Consider the following 5,629-nt stretch of genomic DNA (forward strand, 5'->3'; position numbering starts at 1 on the left):
GTCTTTTTTTATGGCTGAGTAGTATTCCATTGTGTATATATACCACATCTTCTTTATCCAATCATCAGTTTCTGGGCATGTAGGCTGGTTCCACGTCTTGGCTATTGTAAATAATGCTGCGATGAACATAGGGGTGCAACGGACTCTTGAGATATCTGATATCAGGTTCTTAGGATAGATACCCAGTAATGGGATGGCTGGGTCATAGGGTATTTCTATTTTTAACTTTTTGAGAAATCTCCATACTGTTTTCCATAGTGGCTGTACCAGTTTGCATTCCCACCAACAGTGTATGAGGGTTCCTCTTTCTCCACAACCTCTCCAACATTTGTCGTTCTTGGTTTTGGATGTTTTTGCCAATCTAACGGGGGTAAGGTGATATCTTAGTGTAGTTTTGATTTGCATTTCCCTGATGATTAGCGATGATGAACATCTTTTCATGTGTCTATTGGCCATATTCATTTCTTCTTTTGAGAAATGTCTGTTCATGTCCTCTGCCCATTTTTTGATCGGGTTGTTTGTTTTTTTGTTGTTAAGCAGTGTGAGTTCTTTGTATATTATGGAGATTAACCCTTTGTCGGATAAGTGGCTTGTAAATATTTTTTCCCAATTAGTGAGCTGTTTTTTTGTTTCAATTCTGTTTTCCCTTGCCTTGAAGAAGCTCTTTAGTCTGATGAAGTCCCATTTGTTTATTCTTTCTATTGTTTCCCTCAACTGAGGAGTTACAGTGTCCGAAAAGATTCTTTTGAAACTGATGTCAAAGAGTGTACTGCCTATATTCTCTTCCAAAAGACTTATTGTCTCAGGCCTAATCTTTAGGTCTTTGATCCATTTTGAGTTTATTTTGGTGTGTGGTGAAAAAGAATGGTCGATTTTCAATCTTTTGCATGTGGCTGTCCAGTTTTCCCAGCACCATTTGTTGAAGAGACTTTCTTTTCTCCATTGTAGGCCCTCTGCTCCTTTGTCGAAGATTAGCTGTCCATAGATGTGTGGTTTTATCTCTGGGCTTTCAATTCTGTTCCATTGATCTGTGGACCTGTTTTTGTACCAGTACCATGCTGTTTTGATCACTGTAGCTTTGTAGTATGTTTTGAAATCGGGGATTGTGATTCCGCCGGCTTTGTTTTTCTTGCTCAAGATTGCTTTAGCAATTCGTGGTCTTTTGTTCCCCCATATGAATTTTAGGATTGTTTGTTCAATTTCTGTGAAGAATGTTCTGGGGATTCTGATTGGGATAGCATTGAATCTGTATATTGCTTTAGGTAGTATGGACATTTTAACTATGTTTATTCTTCCAATCCATGTGCAAGGAATGTCTTTCCATCTCTTTATGTCATCGTCAATTTCTTTCAAGAAAGTCTTGTAGTTTTCATTGTATAGATCCTTCACTTCCTTGGTTAAGTTTATCCCAAGGTATTTTATTCTTTTCGTTGCGATGGTGAATGGGATAGAGTTCTTGAGTTCTTTTTCTGTTAGTTTATTGTTAGTGTATAGAAATGCTACTGATTTATGCACGTTAATTTTATACCCTGCTACTTTGCTGTAGTTGTTGATTATTTCTAATAGTTTTTCTGTGGATTCTTTGGGGTTTTCTATGTATAAGATCATGTCGTCTGCAAACAGCGCGAGTTTTACTTCTTCGTTACCTATTTGGATTCCTTTTATTTTTTTTTCCTGCCGAATTGCTCTGGCCAGCACCTCCAGTACTATGTTGAATAGGAGTGGTGAAAGTGGGCACCCTTGTCTTGTTCCTGTCCTCAGAGGGATGGCTTTCAGCTTTTGTCCATTGAGTATGATGTTGGCTGTGGGTCTATCATATATGGCCTTTATTATGTTGAGGTACTTTCCTTCTATACCCATTTTACTGAGGGTTTTTATCATAAATGGGTGTTGGATCTTGTCAAATGCTTTCTCTGCGTCTATTGAGATGATCATGTGGTTTTTGTTTTTCATTTTGTTGATGTAGTGTATCACGTTGATTGACTTGCGGATGTTGAACCATCCCTGTGTCCCTGGTATAAACCCCACTTGATCATGGTGTATAATCTTTTTGATGTATTGCTGTAATCGGTTTGCCAAAATTTTGTTGAGGATTTTTGCATCTATGTTCATCAGTGATATTGGCCTGTAGTTCTCCTTCTTTGTGTTGTCCTTGTCAGGTTTGGGGATCAGAGTGATGTTGGCTTCATAGAATGTGTTAGGGAGTTCTCCATCTTTCTCAATTTTCTGGAACAGTTTGAGGAGAATAGGTATTAAGTCTTCTTTGAATGTTTGGTAGAATTCTCCAGAGAAGCCGTCTGGTCCTGGACTCTTGTTTTTGGGGAGGTTTTTGATTACCGTTTCTATTTCCTTACTTGTGATTGGTCTATTCAGATTCTCCATTTCTTCCTGATTCAGTTTGGGGAGATTGTATGAGTCTAGGAATTTGTCCATTTCTTCCAAGTTGTTCAATTTGTTGGCATATAGTTTTTCATAGTATTCTCTTATGATCCCTTGTATTTCATTGGTATCTGTTGTGATTTCTCCTCTGTCATTCCTGATTTTATTAATTTGCGCTTTCTCTCTTCTTTTCTTGGTGAGTCTGGCTAGGGGTTTGTCAATTTTGTTAATTCTTTCGAAGAACCAACTCTTTGTTTCATTGATCCTTTCTATTGTCTTTTTTGTTTCAATATCGTTTATTTCTGCTCTTATTTTTATTATTTCCCTCCTTCTACTGACTCTGGGTTTTGTTTGTTCTTCTTTTTCTAGTTCTGTTAGGTGTCGTTTGAGGTTGCTTACGTGAGCTTTTTCTTGTTTAGTGAGGTGAGCCTGTATTGCGATGAATTTCCCTCTTATGACTGCTTTTGCTGCATCCCAAATGATTTGGTATGTCGTGTTCTCATTTTCATTTGTCTCCAGATAATATTTGATTTCTTCTTTAATTTCTTCAATGATCCATTGTTTGTTGAGAAGCGTGTTGTTTAGTCTCCACATTTTTGCACCTTTCTCTGCTTTTTTCTTGTAGTTGATTTCTAGTTTAATAGCGTTATGATCAGAAAAGATGCTTGATATTATTTCAACTCTCTTGTATTTATTGATGTTTGCTTTGGTTCCCAAAATATGGTCAATCCTTGAGAATGTTCCATGTGCACTTGAGAAGAATGTGTAACCTGCTGTTTTTGGATGAAGTGTTCTATATATATCTATTAAGTCCATCTGGTCTAATTTTTCATTTAATTCTATTATTTCCTTGTTGATTTTCTGTCTGGATGTTCTGTCCATTGGTGTTAATGGTGTGTTGAGGTCCCCTACTATTATTGTATTGTTGTTGATGTCTTCTTTTAGTTCTATTAAGAGTTGCTTTACAAATTTTGGTGCTCCTGTGTTGGGTGCGTATATATTTATAAGTGTTATGTCTTCTTGGTGGAGAGTCCCTTTTATCATTATATACTGTCCCTCTTTATCTTTCTTTATCTGTTTTGCTTTGAAATCTACCTTGTCTGATATTAGTATAGCGACACCTGCTTTCTTTTGTTCATTATTAGCTTGGAGTATTGTTCTCCATCCCTTCACTCTGAGTCTATGTTTGTCTTTGGGGCTGAGGTGTGTTTCCTGGAGGCAGCATATTGTTGGATCTTGTTCTTTGATCCATCCTGCCACTCTGCGTCTTTTGATTGGGGAGTTCAATCCATTTACATTTAGAGTGATTATTGAGACGTGGGGGCCTACCACTCCCATTTTGTGTCTTGTTTTCCGGTTTTTTTCAGTTTCCTTTGTTTCTCGTCCCATGGTTTAATCTGTTCTGCTGTAGAGCTGCTACTCTCTGTTGTTGTCCTTCTACTTGTCTCCTCTGCTCTTGGTTTTGTAGCCCCTTTCCTTTTTTGGATTTTTCAGGAATGAGGGTTTTCCTGAGGATTTCCTGAAGAGGAGGTTTTGTGGCAATGAACTCCCTTAATTTTTGTTTATCTGGGAAAGTTTTTATTTCTCCATCGTATTTGAAGGATATTTTCGCTGGGTAGAGAATTCTCGGCTGTAGATTTTTGTCCTTCAGATTTTTGAATATATCATTCCACTCTCTTCTAGCCTGTAAAGTTTCTGCTGAGAAATCTGCTGATAGCCTGATGGGAGTTCCTTTGTAGGTTAGTTTCTTTTGCCTGGCTGTCCTTAATATTTTTTCCTTTTCGTTGACTTTTGCTAGCTTCACTACTATATGCCGTGGAGTTGGTCTTCTTGCATTGATAAAGTTTGGAGATCTATTGGCTTCTGTCACCTGAAGATCCATCTCCCTCACCAGATTTGGGAAGTTCTCGGCCATTATTTCTTTGAATAGGTTTTCTGCCCCTTTCTCCTTCTCTTCTCCCTCTGGTATACCTATAATCCTTACGTTGCATCTCCTAATTGTGTCTGATAATTCTCGGAGAGTTTCTTCATTTCTTTTAAGTCTTGCTTCTCTCTCCTCCTCTGCCTGCAACAATTCTATATTGCCATCTTCCAAATTGCTAATTCTTTCCTCCATATTATCGGCCCTACTGTTCAGAGCATCTAGATTTTTCTTAATCTCCTCTATTGTGTTCTTCATTTCCAATATTTCTGTTTGGTTCTTCTTTATCGTATCAAACTCTTTTGTAACATAGCTCCTGAACTCGTTGAGTTGTCGGTCAGAATTCTCTCTTAACTCATTGAGAATCTTAATGATGGCTGTTTTGAAGTCATCGTCATTTAGGTTATACATCTCATTTTCTTTGGGATTGTTTTCTGTGTATTTGTTGCTTTCTTTCTGTTCTGGAGATTTAATGTATTTTTTCATATTGCTTGATGTTGTTGATTTGTGCCTCCGCATGGAAATAGAGTTTAGTTGCTCCTTTCACTTGTTTCAGCTGCTGCGGAGGGAGGAGCAGCTGTTTATATTTCACCAACCAGGAATCCTGTCCGTAGTTGCTAACTGGGCCTGGGCCCCTCTTCGTAGCCACAGTGGCCCTTTGGATTCCCTCCTCTGCCGTGGGGGCCGTCACAGGGGGGCTTCAGGCTGCAGGTGCCTACTGTTGCAGCCCACCTAGATGTGCTCTCTCCTTGGGGTCTACAACGGTGTTATGGGCTTTTCCAGCAGCCAGGGGTGGGATCACTTATATTTGTCGCTCCGTTGCTGTCGGCACCCACCAAATCTCACTTGTCCTCTATAGGTCGCAGGATAGCTATTGGCATCTTCTACAGTCTGTGGTTAGTACACCTAGCTATGCTGCTTTTGCCCTGGGGTCTTCCAGCCTTGTGGCTGGCGGCTGGGTGCCTTCTACTGGTGCTGTGCAGAGGCTTTCCCTAAGGCTGCTGTGAGCCTGTAGGGTTTCCCCCTAGGCTACTAAGCTGGGTCTCTGGAACTCTCTCCAGCCCCAGTCCTCTCTGAGATCTCCAGCAATCCCTAGCCTCACGGGGTGGGCAATGGCAGCTGGAGGTCGCCCCGCCCTCAGGGCTTCTCTCCCGGCCTCTCCCGGAGCCGTGAATGCTCAGCGTGGCCCCTCTGCTAACGGCAGGCAGAGAGTTTTGTCTGCTGCCCGGGCGGAGCTCCGGCGCTTCCCCTCCAGGTTGCAGGACCGGCCTTTGAAGCTTCCCCCGGCCCCGGTCCTCTCCGAGATCTCCGGCAATCCCTAGTCCCACG

Source organism: Equus quagga, chromosome 10 (assembly GCF_021613505.1).
Source record: "Equus quagga isolate Etosha38 chromosome 10, UCLA_HA_Equagga_1.0, whole genome shotgun sequence".
NCBI classification, from domain to species: domain Eukaryota; kingdom Metazoa; phylum Chordata; class Mammalia; order Perissodactyla; family Equidae; genus Equus; species Equus quagga.